The sequence below is a fragment of the Arachis hypogaea genome, chromosome 19, assembly GCF_003086295.3.
Source record: "Arachis hypogaea cultivar Tifrunner chromosome 19, arahy.Tifrunner.gnm2.J5K5, whole genome shotgun sequence".
NCBI classification, from domain to species: Eukaryota; Viridiplantae; Streptophyta; class Magnoliopsida; order Fabales; family Fabaceae; genus Arachis; species Arachis hypogaea.
In genome coordinates, this window is record NC_092054.1 from 58,285,207 (window position 1) to 58,304,753 (window position 19,547).

Sequence of the window (19,547 nt, forward strand, 5' to 3'; positions counted from 1 at the left end):
CCTTTGCTCATCTTTGGATGCACCGAGGATGGTGCAAACTTTGAAGTGTGGGGAGGTCGTCCGACCACTCGGCATTTTTGGGTAACAAGTTTCTAATCCCAACACTCTTGCATTTTATTTTAGGATTTTTAGTTGCACTATCTCATTTTGCATATGTATATATTAAGCTTAGTCAAAATCATGATATCTTCCAAGGATTTTATCTATAGGACACCCCAATTGAAAAAAAAAAATTTAGAACTTGCTTGAATTATATACTTTGTGGAACATGATTTTTGAGCTAAGAACACAAGCATGTGAGATTTGAGCCTAATTGTGTGGTTACATCATATATAACCACTTACTTTCATTCTTGTGTGCATTATTCTTTTCCTATGATTGTAATCTTTGATTTGTTTAATTCTATATGTCCATTATTTTGTGTATACATGCATTTATATGATTGAGGCCATTATTCAAATAGCTCACTTACCCAAATAGCCTACCTTTTATCTTCCATTGTTAGCCAATTTTGAGCCTATGCATAACCCATTTGTTCTTAATTGTAGCACATTACAAGCCTAAGTGAAAAATAATAAATGTCCTTAATTCAGATCTTTGATTAGCTTAGGCTAGTGAGAGTGTTCATTACTTGATTTTGGGAAAGTTGGGTACATTGGGTAGAGATAAAGGTGTGTTTATATTTTTGTTGAAAAATCTTGGGTGCTGGGTGCATACTCATGTTTTAATCATATGTAAACCATATGCATTGATATTCTTGTACATATTTTAGTTTGAAAAAAATATATATATAGAATAATAAAAGAAAAAAATAGATATACAATATATATATATATAGAAAAAGAAAAAGAAAAAGAAAGAAAAAGAATTACAATAAAAAGGTGACAAAAATGCCCATAGAAAAAGAAAAAGAAAAAGAATTACAATAAAAAGAGGACAAAAATGCCCCAAAGCAAGGTTCAATAAAAGTCAATGCATATGGGTGGTGATCAAAAAGAGAATGCATGAGTGTGTGAAAAAGTGAAGAATGGGTATTTAGGTTTGTTTAGAATTGTATAGGATGTCATAGGTTAGGTGGGAAGTTTAAGCTTATCAAAGATTCAAATTTCAAGCTCACTTGACCAAATATGTATCCTACCTTGACCCTAACCCTATTACAACCTAAGGGAAGTCCTCATGATATTTGTATACATGCATGAAATAATTGTTGATTGTTAGATGAAAAACAAATCTTGGAAAACATGATTAGGGGAGAATTAAGTGAATCAACTCCATACACTTGAGTGACTAGAGCAGATACACATCCGGTGAGGGTTCGATTGCTCAATTACATGTTTCCACCCATGATCATCTCTTTTCTTGCAAGTTTGTAAAATATTTTTAATAATTCAATTCAATTGTGGGTTGAGTGATTGCTATTTCCTTAGCCCTTGTGTTTGTATATGTATTCTTGGAAATTGATTTATTTTGACTAAGTGGATGCATTCATGTAGATAGATTGCATATAGATAGGTTGCATGTAGTTAGTTTGCATTGAATAAATGTTGATGTCCCTTTGCTTCTTTCTTGATTTTAGCATGAGGACATGCTTAGTTTAAGTGTGGGGAGATTTGATAAACCCCGATTTTGTGATTTATCTTGTGCTTAATTTGGGGGATTTTATCACCTTTTCCCACATTTATTCAATGAAATAGCATGGTTTTGTAATTCTCCCTTGAATTGTGCTTAAGTGTAAAAACATGCTTTTTAGGCCCTAAATTAGTGATTTTGATTCACTTTAATTCCATTCGATGCCTTGACGTGTTTGTTGAGTGATTTCAGGTTCATAAGGCAAGTATTAGATGGAAGAAATGAGTAGAAAAGCATAGAAAGGGGAGAATGCATGAAGAAACAAGGATTGGGAATGCATCAATGGACGCGCACGCGTACAAGGCACGCACGTGCAAAAGTGGTTTCGCCTAGAGATGCGCACGCGTACATGCCGCGTCCGCGCGGATGAAGAATTTTCCAATCGACGCGCACGCGCACATGGCGCGCACGCGCCGATACTCTCACATGGCCCACTTAAAGGCAAAATGCTGGGGGCGATTTCTGAGCTGCCCAGGCCCAAATACAACTTGTTTCTAAGTGTATTTCATGCAGAATTGAGGTCCAAGCAAAGGGGAAGCAATTGTTTGTAGCATTAGCATCATGTAGGTTAGTTTCTAGAGAGAGAATCTCCCTCTTCTCTCTAGAATTAGGTTAGTTTAATCTCTTCTAGATCTAGGCTCAATAACATGTTTTCATCTTATTTCTTTTATGATTTCTTGTTCCTACTACTTGATTCTCTTAGTTTTCATGTTAATTTCCCTTTTATGTTTCTTTTGTGATGATGAACTCATGTAGGATTTGATTTACATTTAATGAAATTTAATGTTTGATGTTCTTTTTATTGTTGATTTGGGATGTGTTCTTACTTTTCTTGCAATTTGTAGTTGGTAGATTTTACTATTTCTTGTCATTTACTATGCTTTCTTTTTATTCCTTCCAAGTGTTTCATAAAATGCTTGGTTGGATTTTAGAGTAGAATTTTATGTTATTGGCTTGGGAAGGTAACTTAGGAACTCTTGAGTTACTAATGTCCAAGTTATTGACGATTGGGAGCCATTAACTCTAGATCTCACTAATTGATTTGGTAGAGAACTAGGACTTATGGACTTGGGTTGATATAGCTCATTTGACTTTCCTTTATTACTTAGAGGATGACTTAATGGGGTTGATCCTCGCCAATTCTCATGTTGTGGTTAGTGATTAGGATAGAGATCCTTGACCACCTAACCTTACCAAGACTTTTTTGTTAGTGTATTTCCTTTCCCATTTATATTTCTTGTCCATCATATCAAAAACCCCAAAACATACTCCATAACCAATAACAAGGCACTTTATTGCAATTCCTAGGGAGAACGACCCGAGGTTTAAATACTTCAGTTTATAAAATTTAGGGGCTTGTTACTTGTGACAAACAAATTTTTGTATGAAAGGACTATTGTTTGGTTTAGAAACTATACTTTACAACGAGAATTCATTAGTGGAATTCTAGACCACTGATGAGCGGATAATTTATACACTTTTTGGCATTGTTTTTAGTATGTTTTTAGTATATTTTAATTAGTTTTTATTATATTTTTATTAGTTTTTATTTAAAAATCATATTTATGGACTTTACTATGAGTTTGTGTATTTTTCTGTGATTTCAGGTATTTTCTGGCTGAAATTGAAGGACCTGAGCAAAAATCTGATTCAGAGGCTGAAAAAGGACTGCAGATGCTGTTGGATTCTGATCTCCCTGCACTCAAAGTGGATTTTCTGGAGCTACAGAAACCTAATTGGTGCGCTCTCAATTGCGTTCAAAAGTAGAAATTCTGGGCTTTCCATCAATATATAATAGTCCATACTTTGCCCGAGATTTGATGGCCCAAACAGGCATTCCAAGTTAGCTCAAGAATTCTGGCGTTTAACTCCGAAACTGGCACAAAAGCTGGAGTTAAACGCCCAAACTGGCACAAAAACTGGCGTTTAACTCCAAGAAAAGTCTCTACACATGAAAGCTTCAATGCTCAGCCCAAGCACACACCAAGTGGGCCCAGAAGAAGATTTCTGCATTAATTACCTATTTTTGTAACCCTAGGCTACTAGTTCTCTATAAATAGGACCTTATGCTATTGTATTTTCACACCATCTATCTTTTACTCATACTTTTGATAGGCCTTTTCATGTCTGGGGGCTGGCCTCACGGCCATGCCTGGACCTTGTTCTTATGTATTCTCAACGGTGGAGTTTCTACACACCATAGATTAAGGTGTGGAGCTCTGCTGTTCCTCATGAATTAATGCAATCATTACTATTTTTCTATTCAATTCACGCCTACTTCTTCTCTAAGATATCACTTGTTCTTCAACTTGATGAATGTGATGATCCGTGACACTCATCATCATTCTCACCTATGAACGTGTGCCTGACAACCACCTCTATTCTACCTTCGATTGAGTGTGTATCTCTTGGGTTTCTAATCTAAGATTGGAACCTTAGTGGTATAGGCTAGAATTAATGGCAGCCATTCCTGAGATCCGAAAAGTCTAAACCTTGTCTGTAGTATTCTGAGTAGGATCTGGGAAGGGATGACTGTGATGAGCTTCAAACTCGCGATTGTGGGGCGTGTGGCAGACGCAAAAGGATCAATGGATCCTATTCCGACATGATCGAGAACCGACAGTTGATTAGCCGATGTTATGACAGAGCATCAGGACCATTTTCACTGAGAGGATAGGATGTAGCCATTGACAACGGTGATGCCCAACATAAAACTTGCCATGGAAAGGAGTATGAATGATTGGAAGAAGGCAATAGGAAAGCAGAGGTTCAAGGGGAACAAAGCATCTTCATACGCTTATCTGAAATCCACCAATGAATTACATAAGTATCTCTATCTTTATTTTATGTTTTATTTTCATCACCTTAAACTCCATAATCATTTGAATCCGCCTGACTGAGATTTACAAGATGACCATAGCTTGCTTCAAGCTGACAATCTCCGTGGGATCGACCCTTACTCACGTAAGGTTTATTACTTGGACGACCTAGTGCACTTGCTGGTTAGTTGTGCGGAATTGTGACAAAGTGTGATTCACGTTTGAGAGCTCCAAGTCCTTTGGTGCCATTGTTGATGATCACAATTTCGTGCACCAAGTTTTTGGTGCCGTTGCCGGGGAAGGAACGAATAAACGAACAACAATTTCACATTTGTTTCCGGTAACAACCGTGCCAAGTTTGGTCTGGCAACAACATCAAGTTTTTGGCGCCGTTGCCGGGGATTGTTTGAGTTTGGACAACTGACGGTTCATCTTGTTGCTTAGATTAGGTATCTTTTCTTCAGAATTTTTAAGAATGAATTCTAGAGTTTCAAGGTGATGTTCCCACCATCACAAAAGCTGATTGATTCTCATCAATTTAGTTATTGAGTCTAATGTCCTGCTGAAGCTTGGCCAAACATGTCTAATCCTTTTTAGACTGAAGCTTTAGACTAACATTGCATGATTCCTGGAATTCTTATTAAAAGTTTTGATTCTCTTTATTTTCTTTTTCATATAAGTTTCGAAAATCACAAAAAAAAATTATAAAACCATAAAAATAAAAAAAAAAATTTATCTTTCTTGTTTGAGTCTAGTATCAATTTTTAAGTTTAGTGTCAATTGCATGTTTTTATTCTTCTTGCATTTTTTGAATACATGCAATATGTTCTTCATTGATCTTCAAGTTGTTCTTGATGATTTCAGTGCTCTGATCTTTAAATTCTCTTGTTTAGTGTGTTTTGTTGTTTCTCATATGCATTCTCAATTTGTTAGTGTCTCCTATATGAAAATTTTTAAGTTTGGTGTCCTGCATGCATTGTTTATTTGATCTTTGTTGCATTTTTATTGATTTCCATCATCAAAAATTCAAAAATATTTTTTAAAACTATGTCTTTTCAAGTCAATAATACAGAGAATTGAAGATTCAGAACATTCAGCAGAGGAATCAAACAGAAAAAGCTGGGCGTTCAAAACGCCCAGTGAAGAAGGAAAACTGGCATTTAAACGCCAGCCAGGGTACCTGGCTGGGCGTTTAATGCCCAAAAAGGTAGGGATTTGGGCGTTAAACGCCAAAATGGGCACCATTCTGGGCGTTTAACGCCAGGATGACACTAGAGGGAAGATTTTGTTTTTAATTCACATTTTTTTCAAGTTTTCATAATTTTTCAAAATCAAATCTTTTTTAAATCATATCTCTTTCAAAATCAATTTCTTTCCATTTTATATTTATTTTTACTATTTTCAAAAATCCTTGCTTCAATTCAAGATTTACTTCAAAAATTTTCAAGTTGTTACTTGCCTATTAAGAAAGGATCAAATTTTAAATTTTAGAATCATATCTTTTAATTTCTTGTTAGTCAAGTAATCAACTTTAGTTTTAAAACTTTCTCTTTTTAATTTGATTTTCAATCATATCTTTTCAAACATATCTTTTCAATCACATCTTTTTCAAAATTAATTTTTTTCAATCATATCTTTTTCTAATTTCAAAATCTTTTTCAAAAATCACTTTATTTCTTTCCCAATCTTAGTTTTCGAAAATCTCAATCAAATTTTCAAATTTCTTTTTAATTATTTCAAAATCTTTTTAAATTATTTTCGAAAATTCTTCCCCTCTTGATAAGTTCGAATTCCCTCTTCTCCACCTCCTCCTTCTATTCTTCTTTTCCTCTGACACCTCAAGGAATCTCTATACTGTGACATAGAGGATTTCCTACTTTCTTGTTCTCTTCTCTTTCATATGAGCAGGAACAAAGATAAAGGCATACTTGTTCAAGCTGATCCTGAACCTGAAAGGACCTTGAAGAGAAAGCTAAGAGAAGCTAAAGAAAAATTCTCTTTAGAAGGCCTAACAGAACTCTTCAAAGAAGAAGAAACCATGGCAGCTGAAAATAACAACAATGCCAACAATGCAAGGAAGGTGCTTGGTGACTTTACTGCACCTACTCCTGATTTCTATGGGAGAAGCATCTCTATCCCTGCCATTGGAGCAAACAACTTTGAGCTTAAGCTTCAATTAGTTTCTCTAATGCAACAGAATTACAAGTTTCATGGATTTCCATTGGAATATCCTCATCAGTTCTTGGCTAAATTCTTGCAAATCTGTATAACTGTTAAGACCAATGGGGTTGACCCTGAAGTCTACAGACTTATGCTCTTTCCTTTTACTGTAAGAGACAGAGCTAGAACATGGTTGGATTCTCAACCTAAGGAAAGCCTGAACTCTTGAGAAAAGTTAGTCAATGCCTTCTTGGCAAAGTTCTTTCCACCTCAAAAATTGAGCAAGCTAGAGTGAAAGTCCAAACCTTTAGACAAAAGGATGGTGAGTCCCTCTATGAAGCTTGGGAGAGATACAAGCAATTGATCAGAAGGTGCCCTTCTGACATGCTTTCAGAATGGAGCATCATAGGAATCTTCTATGATGGTCTGTCTGAACTATCCAAGATGTCATTGGATAGCTCTGCTGGAGGATCTCTTCATCTGAAGAAGACGCCTGCAGAAGCTCAAGAACTCATTGAAATGGTTGCAAATAACCAATTCATGTACACTTCTGAAAGGAATCCTGTGAATAATGGGACAACTCAGAAGAAAGGAGTCCTTGAGATTGATACTCTGAATGCCATATTGGCTCAGAATAAAATATTGACCCAACAAGTCAATATGATTTCTCAGAGTCTGTCTGAAATGCAAGCAGCAACAGGCAGTACTAAGGAAGCTTCCTCTGAAGAAGAAGCTTATGATCCTGAGAACCAAGCAATGGAAGAGGTGAATTACATGGGAGAAATCCTATGGAAACACCTATAATCCTTCATGGAAAAATCATCCAAATCTCTCATGGAAGGATCAACAGAGACCTCAACAAGGTTTCAACAACAATAATGGTGGAAGAAACAGGTTTAGCAATAGCAAGCCTTTTCCATCATCTTCTCAGCAACAGACAGAGAATTCTAAGCAAAACCCCTCTGACTTAACAACCATTGTCTCTGATCTAATCAAAACTACTCAAAAAGTTTCATGACTGAAACAAGGTCCTCCATTAGAAATTTGGAGGCACAATTGGGTCAGCTGAGTAAGAAAATTACTGAACTCCCTCCTAGCACTCATCCAAGCAATACAGAAGAGAATCCAAAAAGGGAGTGCAAGGCCATAACCATATCTCACATGGCCGAACTTGGAGAGGAGGAAGAGGCAGTGATTCCCACTGAGGAAGACCTCAATGGACACCCACTGACCTCCATGGAGTTCCCTAATAAGGAACCATGGGAATCTGAGGCTCATACTAAGACCATAGAGATTCCATTAAATCTACTTCTGCCATTCATGACCTCTGATGAATATTCTTCCTCTGAAGAGGATGAAGATGTTACTGAAGAGCAAGTTACTAAGTACCTTGGAGCAATCATGAAGCTAAATGCCAAGTTATTTGGTAATGAGACTTTGGAGGATGAACCTCCATTGCTCATCAAAGAACTGGATGACTTGACTAGGCAGAGATTACCTCAAAAGAGACAGGACCCTGGAAAGTTTTCAATCCCTTGTACCATAGGCACCATGACCTTTGAGAAGGCTTTGTGTGACCTAGGGTCAAGCATAAACCTTATGCCTCTCTCTGTAATGGAAAAGCTAGGGATCATTGAGATACAAGCTGCAAGAATCTCACTAGAGATGGCAGAAAATTCAAAGAAACAGGATTATGGACTTGTAGAGGATGTCTTGGTAAAGGTTGAAGACCATTACATCCCTGTTGATTTCATAATCCTAGAAACTGCGAAGTGTATGGATGAATCCATCATCCTTGGCAGACCCTTCCTAGCCACAGCAAAGGCTGTGATTGATGTTGACAGAGGAGAATTGATCATTCAAGTGAATGATGACTCCCTTGTGTTTACAGCTCAAGGATATCCCTCTGTAACCATAGAGAGGAAGCATGAAGAGCTTCTGTCAATACAGAGTCAAATAGAGCCCCTACAGTCAAACTCTAAGTTTGGTGTTGGGAGGCCACAACCAAACTTTAAGTTTGGTGTTGAACCCCCACATTCAAACTCTAAGTTTGGTTTTGGGAGGTTCCAACATTGCTCTGAACATCTGTGAGGCTCCATGAGAGCCACTGTCAAGCTATTGACATTAAAGAAGCGCTTGTTGGGAGGCAACCCAATCTTTACTTATCTATGTTAAATTTCCATTTTCTATTGTTATTTTATGTTTTCTGTAGGTTGATGATCATGTGAAGTCACAAAAGCAATTGAAAAAGCAAAAACAAAGTGAAAAACAGAATAAAAAATAGAACACCCTGGAGGAGACAGTTACTGGCGTTTAAACGCCAGTAAAGGTAGCAGAATGGGCGTTAAACGCCCAGTCTGGCACCATTCTGGGCGTTTAACGCCAGAAATGGGCACCAGACTGGCATTTAACGCCAGGAATAGGAATGGGCATGAAGCTGGCGTTAAACGCCAGAAATGGGCAGCAGCCTGGCGTTTAACGCCAGGATTGGCAGAAAGGGGCGTTTTGCACACCACTTGGTGCAGGGATGAGATATCCTTGACACCTCAGGATCTATGGACCCCACAGGATCCCCACCTACCCCACCACTCTCTCTCTTCTTCACCCATTAACCAATCACCTCAATACCTCTTCCCCAAAAACCCCTCACCTATCAAATCCCACCATTCTCTTCACCACTCACATCCATCCTTCATAAAACCCCACCTACCTCACCATTCAAATTCAAATCACTTTCCCTCCCAAACCCACCCTCTATAGCCGAGCCATACACACCCCTCTCACCCCTATATAAACCCATCTTCACTCCTTCATTTTCACACAACCCAAACACCACTTCTCTCCCTTGGCCAAAACACAAGCCCACTCCATCTCCTCTATTTCTTCTTCTTCTACTCTCTTCTTTCTTCTTTTGCTCGAGGACGAGCAACCTTCTAAGTTTGATGTGGTAAAAGATAAAGCTTTTTATTTTTTCATAACCATTTATGGCACCAAAGGCCGGAGAAACCTCTAGAAAGAGGAAAGGGAAGGCAAACGCTTCCACCTCCGAGTCATGGGAGATGGAGAGATTTCTCTCAAGGGTGCATCAAGACCACTTCTATGAAGTTGTGGCCAAGAAGAAAGTGATCCCCGATGTCCCTTTTAAGCTCAAAAGGGCGAATATCCGGAGATCCGACATGAGATCCGAAGAAGAGGTTGGGAAGTCCTCACCAATCCCATTCAACAAGTCGGAATCTTAATGGTTCAAGAGTTCTATGCCAATGCATGGATCACCAAGAACCATGATCAAAGTGTGAACCCGGACCCCAAGAATTGGCTTACAATGGTTCGGGGGAATTACTTAGATTTTAGTCCGGAAAATGTAAGGTTGGCATTCAACTTGCCTACGATGAAAGGAGATGCACACCCATTCACAAGAGGGTCAACTTTGATCAAAGGTTGGACCAAGTCCTCATGGACATATGTGAAGAGGGCACTCAATGGAAGAGAGATTCAAGAGGGAAGCCGGTTCAACTAAGAAGGCATGACCTCAAGCCCGTGGCTAGGGGATGGTTGGAGTTCATCCAACGCTCAATTATTCCCACTAGCAACCGGTCTGAAGCTACTATAGACCGGGCTATCATGATACATAGCATCATGATTGGAGAGGAAGTGGAAGTTCATGAGGTTATATCCCAAGAACTCTACAAGGTGGCGGACAAGTCCTCCACTGTGGCAAGGTTAGCCTTCCCTCATCTCATTTGTCACCTCTGCAATTCGGTTGGAATTGACATAGAGGGAGACATTCTCATTGATGAGGACAAGCCCATCACTAAGAAAAGGATGGAGCAAACAAGAGATCCCACTCATGGACAAGAGCATGAGGAAACTCCTCATCATGAAATCCCTGAGATGCCTCAAGGGATGTATCTTCCTCCACAAAACTATTGGGAGCAAATCAACACCTCCCTAGGAGAATTAAGATCCAACATGGGACAACTAAGGGTGGAGCACCAAGAGCATTCCATCCTCCTCCATGAAATTAGAGAAGATCAAAGAACCATGAGAGAGGAGCAACAAAGGCAAGGAAGAGACATTGAGGAGCTCAAGAACTCCATAAGATCTTCAAGAGGAAGAACAAGCCACCATCACTAAGGTGGACCCGTTCTTTAATTTCCTTGTTCTTTATTTTCTATTTTTCGAAAATTGTGCTTTTTGTTTATTTATGTTTGTGTCTTTATTACATGATCATTAGTGTCTAAGTGTCTATGCCTTAAAGCTATGAAAATGAATCCATCACCTTTCTTAAATGAAAAATGTTTTTAATTGAAAAAGAAAAAGAAGTGCATGAATTTCAAATTTTAAAACAGTTTAATTATTTTGATGTGGTGGCAATGCTATTGTTTTTCTGAATGAATGCGTGAACAGTGCATATTTTTGAATTTGTTGATTCATGAATGTTAAAATTGTTGGCTCTTGAAAGAATGAAAGGAAAAGGAGAAATGTTATCTGATGATCTGAAAAATCATAAAATTGATTCTTGAAGCAAGAAAAAGCAGTGAAAAGCTTGCAAAAAAAAAAAGAAAAAGAAAAGCAAGCAGAAAAAGCCAATACCTCTTTAAACCAAAAGGCAAGGGTGATAAAAAGGATCCAAAGCTTTGAGCATCAGTGGATAGGAGGGCCCACAGGAATAAAATCCTGGCCTAAGCGGCTAAACCAAGCTGTCCCTAACCATGTGCTTGTGGCGTGAAGGTGTCAAGTGAAAACTTGAGACTGAGCGGTTAAAGTCAAGGTCCAAAGCAAAAAGAAGAGTGTGCTTAAGAACCCTGGACACCTTTAATTGGGGACTCTAGCAAAGCTGAGTCACAATCTAAAAAGGTTCACCTAGTTATGTGTCTGTGGCATTTATGTATCCGGTGGTAATACTGGAAAACAAGGTGCTTAGGGCCACGTCCAAGACTCATAAAGTAGCTGTGTTCAAGAATCAACATACTTAACTAGGAGAGTCAGTAACACTATCTGGATTCTGAGTTTCTATAGATGCCAATCATTCTGAACTTCAAGGGATAAAATGAGATGCCAAAACTGTTCAGAAGCAAAAAGCTAAAAGCCCCGCTCATCTAATTAATACTGATCTTCATAGATATTTTTGGAATTCATTGTACATTCTCTTCTTTTTATCCTATTTGATTTTCAGTTGCTTGGGGACAAGCAACAATTTAAGTTTGGTGTTGTGATGAGCGGATAATTTATACGCTTTTTGGCATTGTTTTTAGTATGTTTTTAGTATATTTTAATTAGTTTTTATTATATTTTTATTAGTTTTTATTTAAAAATCATATTTCTGGACTTTACTATGAGTTTGTGTGTTTTTCTGTGATTTTAGGTATTTTCTGGCTGAAATTGAGGGACCTGAGCAAAAATCTGATTCAGAGGCTGAAAAAGGACTGCAGATGCTGTTGGATTCTGACCTCCCTGCACTCAAAGTGGGTTTTCTGGAGCTACAGAAGCCCAATTGGCGCGCTCTCAATTGCGTTGGAAAGTAGACATCCTGAGCTTTCCAGAAATATATAATAGTCCATACTTTGACCGGGATTAGATGGCCCAAACAGGCGTTCCAAGTCAGCTCAAGAATTCTGGCGTTTAACTCCGAAACTGGCACAAAAGCTGGAGTTAAACGCCCAAACTGGCATAAAAACTGGCGTTTAACTCCAAGAAAAGTCTCTACACATGAAAGCTTCAATGCTCAGCCCAAGCACACACCAAGTGGGCCCAGAAGAAGATTTCTGCATTAATTACCTATTTCTGTAACCCTAGGCTACTAGTTCTCTATAAATAGGACCTTATGCTATTGTATTTTCACACCATCTATCTTTTACTCATACTTTTGATAGGCCTTTTCACGTCTAGAGGATGGCCTCACGGCTATGCCTGGACTTTGTTCTTATGTATTCTCAATGGTGGAGTTTCTACACGCCATAGATTAAGGTGTGGAGCTCTGCTGTTCCTCATGAATTAATGCAATTACTACTGTTTTTCTATTCAATTCACGCCTACTTCTTCTCTAAGATATCACTTGTTCTTCAACTTGATGAATGTGATGATTCGTGACACTCATCATCATTCTCACCTATGAACGTGTGCCTGACAACCACTTCCGTTCTACCTTCGATTGAGTGTGTATCTCTTGGGTTTCTAATCTAAGATTGGAACCTTAGTGGTATAGGCTAGAATTAATGGCAGCCATTCCTGAGATCCGGAAAGTCTAAACCTTGTCTGTGGTATTCTGAGTAGGATCTGGGAAGGGATGACTGTGATGAGCTTTAAACTCGCGATTTTGGGGCGTGTGACAGACGCAAAAGGATCAATAGAGCCTATTCCGACATGATCGAGAACCGACAGCTGATTAGCCGATGTTGTGACAGAGCATCAGGACCATTTTCATTGAGAGGACGGGATGTAGCCATTGACAACGGTGATGCCCAACATAAAGCTTGCCATGGAAAGGAGTATGAATGATTGGAAGAAGGCAATAGGAAAGCAGAGGTTCAAGGGGAACAAAGCATCTTCATACGCTTATCTGAAATCCACCAATGAATTACATAAGTATCTCTATCTTTATTTTATGTTTTATTTTCATCACCTTAAACTCCATAATCATTTGAATCCGCCTGACTGAGATTTACAAGATGACCATAGCTTGCTTCAAGCCGACAATCTCCGTGGGATCGACCCTTACTCACGTAAGGTTTATTACTTGGACGACCCAGTGCACTTGCTGGTTAGTTGTGTGGAATTGTGACAAAGTGTGATTCACGTTTGAGAGCTCCAAGTCCTTTGGCGCCATTGTTGATGATCACAATTTCGTGCACCAACCACACAAAAGTCCAAATCTTCAAAATGGCGCCATTGCCGGGGAGTTGCAATGGTGTTATGTTATTGGTTATTGTACATATGTGAATATTGTAAATGGGTTTACCTTTTGCTTCTTTGTTAGTTTTTGCTAGTTTTAGGATTTAATTTTCTTGCTTTTTATTTGATTTTATTTTCATTTTCTCTTGCTATCATGAATTCTCACTTTGGCTATGAGTTTGGTTCTAACTATGTTGTAGGAAATGAGAGCTTCAATGAGGATGTGTATCAAGGATGGGACAATCAAAGGTGGGAGGAGCCATATGCATATGATCAATCCTCATGGAAACAACCTCCACCAACGCACTATGAAGAAGAGCCATCCTCTGATGCATACCAATCCAATGGTTATGTTGAATCCCCTTGTGACTTCCAAGAACCACCACCATACACCTATGAGCCATATCCTCAACATAGTCATCAACCATACTCACAAGCCACCCTTCACCAACCATCTTCATATGACCCTAATCCATATCCATCCTACCAACAACCATATGAGCCATATGAACCACATATAGAGCCACCACCATTCCAACATCAACATTTCCAAGAGCCACCCCCTCCATACTATTACCAAGATGAACCACCTCCAATGCATGCAAATTTTCAACCACAAGATAAATTCTACTTTCCACCACAACCTCCCATGGAAGAATACTCATATCCTTCGATCCAAGAGCCATATGATCATAATCATACTATCCAAGAGGAACAAGAGTCAAGGGATCATTTCAAGGAGGCATTGGATCAATTTCAAGCAACCATGGAGTGTGTTGTGCAACGAATGGAAAGAATGGGAAATATCGAACCACCATAACTCTACCTAAAAGAACTACCTTCCGACTATAATACCTTTCTCTCAAATAATGAACCATCTCTTCTACCATCACCTCCCGATGAAGCCTTTATGCTAGAATTAAGGGATCTTGAATCTCACACCTTAAGGCAACACGAGGAGGATGAAAAGAAATTTGAGGAGTTAAGAGTAAAAATGGCTATTATGGTAGAAGCCATTGGCAACATAGTCTCATCTCGCCTAAGCCTATGCGATCAAGGCACTTCCATTGTGGAATGTGGAGAAGCAACGAAGGAGCTTAGTGAGAAAGTGAACTTGAAGCTCCAAGTTGAAGAAGAGGAGTTAAAGCAAGAAATGCAACAAGAGGAGGAGGTAGAGATTATTGAAGAAGAGGAAGAAGTGGTTGAAGACTTAGGAGATGCGGAACCACCTTGGGAGTCTAGGATTGAAGAAAACCCCTCTAAAATGATTGAATTTAATGTTAAGGAGGAATGTGCACAACCTCTGAGGCATATCCCTTATGAAGAATTGGATGGAATAGAGCAAGAATTGAGCCCCCTTGGTGATGAAGATCAGGCATCAAGTCTTAGTGGTGAAGAATCCTTTGAGCATGAAGAACCTTCTCCCGTTGGGTTTGAAAGCGTTGTGGAGGTAAATTTTTTTCACCCTCCCAATTATGACTCGAGTAAAGGAAAAGGCTTAGATAATATTGTTGAACAAAGGATCACATTTGAGAAAACTTGTGAGTAGGTGGAGATCCTTAGAAAAAGGAGGATGAGAATTTAATATGCTTTAGCAAGACCCTTGGAATTGTCTTTGCCTAGGTTGCCATCTACTCCTTCATTTGAGTGGGTGAAACTCATTTCTATTAGCTTTATTATCCCACTTGAATATGGTTTGCTTGAAACGGATGGCCAACTTAGGATGCTTTGTGGGATGAAGTGTAAACGAAAGATGTTTCGTGGTTGGCGTTGCAAATCAAGGCTCATTATAGTTGATGCATCCAACATGAGATATAAAGGTTGGAGTAGTGCTCACCTAGATGGGTCTAGAAGGATTGTTGGTCACTTTATAGAGAATTCACCTTGTTCACCACCCGGATGGGCTAATAATGAGAGTCAACCTCAAGACGGGTGTGAAAACAAAGTGTGGGACCCCGGATTACAAGAAGAAGATCAACTTTGGGAGCCCATGGTTTGTGAAGAACTCCATCAAAGCTTGGAGTTACTAACTTTGAATGATGAAGGACAATGGAAATCCAAGCATTGGTGGATGTTCAAGGATGGATTCAAGCACAAGCCACCTTGATGAGGAGCTCCCCATAAGTTCAACTTAAGGACAACAAACAAAAGTGCTAGGTGGGAGACACCCCACCATGGTAACATCTTTCTCTTTTCTCTTTTGTACATATTGGTAAAATAAGTTTAATTTCATGTTTTGTTTAGTTAGTTGAGTTTAATTGGGACTTGATGAGCGGATAATTTATACGCTTTTTGGCATTGTTTTTAGTAAGTTTTTAGTATATTTTAGTTAGTTTTTCCTATGTTTTTATTAGTTTTTAAATAAAAATTACATTTCTAGACTTTACTATGAGTTTTTGTGATTTTAGGTATTTTCTGGCTGAAATTGAGGGACCTAAGCAAAAATCTGATTCAGAGTCTGAAAAAGGACTGCAGATGCTGTTGGATTCTGACCTCCCTGCACACGAAGTGAATTTTCTGGAGCTACAGAAACCCAATTGGCGCGTTCTCAAATGTTTTGGAAAGTCGACATCCTGGGCTTTCCAGAAATATATAATAGTTCATACTTTGCCCAAGATTTGATGGCCCAAACCGGCGTTCCAAGTCAGCATAGAAATTCTAGCGTCAAAACGCCAGAACTGGCATAAAAGCTGGAGTTAAATGCCCAAACTGGCACAAAAGCTGGCACTTAACTCCAAGAAAAGCCTCTACACGTGAAAGCTTCAATGCTCAGCCTAAGCACACACCAAGTGGGCCCGGAAGAAAGATTCTGCATCATTTACCTATTTCTGTAATCCTAGGCTACTAGTTTTCTATAAATAGGACCTTTTGCTATTGTATTTTCATACTTTCATATACTTTTTACACACTTGATCATACTTTCATAGACCTTTTCATCTTTGGGAGGCTGGCCATTCAGCCATGCCTAGACCCTTTTGTTCTTATGTATTTTCAACGGTGGAGTTTCTACACACCATAGATTAAGGTGTGGAGCTCTGCTGTTCCTCATGAATTAATGCAAAGTACTATTGTTTTTCTATTCAATTCACGCCTACTTCTTCTCTAAGATATCCATTCGTTCTTCAAGATGATAAATGCGATGATCCATGACACTCATCACCATTCTCACCTATGAACGCGTGCCTGACAACCACTTCCGTTCTACATGCAAACAAGCTTGAATGTGTATCTCTTGGGTTTCTAATCTAAGATTAGAACCTTCGTGATATAGGCTAGAATTATTGGCGGTCATTCCTGAGATCCGGAATGTCTAAACCTTGTCTGTGGTATTCCGAGTAGGATCTGGGAAGGGATAACTGTGACGAGCTTCAAACTCACGAGTGTTGGGTGTAGTGACAGACGCAAAAGGATCACTGGATCCTATTCCAACATGATCGAGAACCGACAGATGATTAGCCGTGTGGTGACAGCGTATTTGGACCATTTTTACTGAGAGGACGGGAAATAGCCATTGACAACGGTGATGCCTAACATAAAGCTTGCCATGGAAATGAGTATGAATGATTGGAAGCAGGCAATAGGAAAGCAGAAGTTCAGGAGGAACAAAGCATCTTCATACGCTTATCTGAAACTCTCACCAATGAATTACATAAGTATCTCTATCCTATTTTATATTTTATTCATCTTTTAATTATCAATCCTCCATAACCATTTGAATCCGCCTGACTGAGATTTACAAGATGACCATAGCTTGCTTTAAGCCGACAGTCTCCCTGGGATCGACCCTTACTCGCGTAAGGTTTATTACTTGGACGACCCAATGCACTTGCTGGTTAGTTGTGCGGAGTTGTGATAAAGAGTTGAGATTACAATTGTGCGTACCAAGTTGTTGGCGCCATTGATGATCATAATTTCGTGCACTAAGTTTTTGGCACCGTGTCTGGGGATTGTTCGAGTTTGGACAACTGATGGTTCATCTTGTTGCTTAGATTAGGTAATTTTATTTTATGTTCAAGCTTTTTAGTTTTTATTTTCGAAAAAAAAAATTTTCAAAAATACAAAAAATTTTCTATTCTGTTCTTTAGAGTTTTTAAGAATGAATTCTAGAGTTTCATGATGATTTGCTGAAGTCTGGCTGGTTGTGAAACCATGTCTAAACTTTTGGACCGAGGTTTCAACTTATCATCACGAGAGCTTATTGATTTCTATCAATTTTGCTGTTGAGAGTAATGATCTGCTAAAGCTTGGCTGGCCATTGGCCATGTCTAGTGTTTTGGACCGAAGCTTTCACTAAAAGCTTGGCTAGCTAGTAAGCCATGTCTAATTCCTGGATCGGAGTTTTAGACTAACATTGTATGATTCTTGGAATTCTTATTAAAAATTTTGAATCTCTTTATTTTCTTTTCCATATAATTTTCGAAAAATCACAAAAAAAATTTATAAAATCTTAAAATAAAAAATATTTTATGTTTCTTGTTTGAGTCTAGGGTCTAATTTTTAAGTTTGGTGTCAATTGCATGTCTTTATTCTTCTTGTGTTTTTTCGAATATATATATTATGTTCTTTATTGATCTTCAAGTTGTTCTTGATGATTTCATTGCTCTGATCTTTGATTTCTCTTATTTTGTGTCTTTTGTTGTTTCTTACATGCATTTTCAAATTGTTAAAGTCCTTAGTATACAAACTTCTAAGTTTGGTGTCTTGCATGCATGGTTTATTTGATATTTATTGCATTTTTTTATTGTTTCTCATCATTAAAAATTCAAAAAATTTTTAAAATTGTGTCTTTTCAAGTCAGTAACACAGAGAATTGAAGATTCAGAACATTCAGCAGAGGAATTACACAGAAAAAGCTGGACGTTCAAAACGCCCAGTGAAGAAGGAAAACTAGCGTTTAAACGCCAGCCAGGGTACCTGGCTGGGCGTTAAACGCCCAAAAAGGTAGCATTTTGGGCGTTAAACGCCAGAATGGATGCCATTCTGGGCGTTTAACGCTAGGAGGACACTAGAGGGAAGATTTTGTTTTTAATTAAAATCTTTTTCAAATTTTCATAATTTTTCAAAATCAAATTTTTTTTCAAATCATATCTTTTCAAGCATATCTTTTCAAAATCAATTTCTTTTCAATTTTTTTATTTATTACTATTTTCAAAAATCCTTGCTACAATTAGTGATTTAATTCAAAATTTTTAAGTTGTTACTTGCCTATTAAGAAAGAATCAAAAGTTTTAATTCTAGAATCACATCTTTTAATTTCCTGTTAGTCAAGTAATCAACTTTAATTTTAAAAATTTCTCCTTTTAATTTGATTCTCAATCATATCTTCTTAATCATATCTTTTCAATCACATCTTTTTCAAAATTAATTTTCAATCATATCTTTTTTATTTCTAATTTCAAAATCTTTTTCAAAAATCACTTAATTTCTTTCCCAATCTTAGTTTTCGAAAATCATTTACCAAATTTTCAAAATTTCTTTTAATTTTTTAAAAATCTTTTTACTTTAATTTCGATTATTCTTCTCCTCTTCTCACATCCTTCTATTTATGGACTAACACTCCTCCTCAATGTACAATTCGAACTCTATCCCTCTTGATAAGTTCGAATTCTCAATTCTCTACCTCATCCTTCTATTTTTATTTTCCTATAACACCTCAAGGAATCTCTATACTGTGACATAGAGGATTCCATATTTTCTTCTCCTCTCTTTTTATATGAGTAGGAGCAAGAACAAAGGTACCCTGAAGAGAAAGCTAAGAGAAGCTAAAGTACAACTCTCTGTAGAGGACCTAACAAAGCTTTTCAAACAAGAAGAAGCCATGGCAGCCGAAAACAACAACAATGCCAACAATGCAAGGAAGGTGCTTGGTGACTTTACTGCACCTACCCCTGACTTCTATGGGAGAAAAATCTCAATCCCTGCCATTGGAGCAAAAAACTTTGAGCTTAAGCCTCAATTAGTTTCTCTAATGCAACAGAATTGCAAGTTTCATGGACTTCCATTGGAAGATCCTCATCAGTTCTTAGCTGAATTCTTGCAAATCTGTGA

At 38.1% G+C, this 19,547-nt stretch overlaps 1 non-coding gene across 1 annotated transcript; it reads right to left on the minus strand.

Moving 5' to 3' along the window:
• Window positions 1–6,891: 6,891 nt before the first annotated feature.
• On the minus strand, window positions 6,892–6,998 carry LOC112781121 (small nucleolar RNA R71). The gene has a single exon (XR_003191915.1). It is a non-coding gene; the product is annotated as a small nucleolar RNA R71 (small nucleolar RNA).
• Between the last annotated feature and the right edge of the window lie 12,549 nt (window positions 6,999–19,547).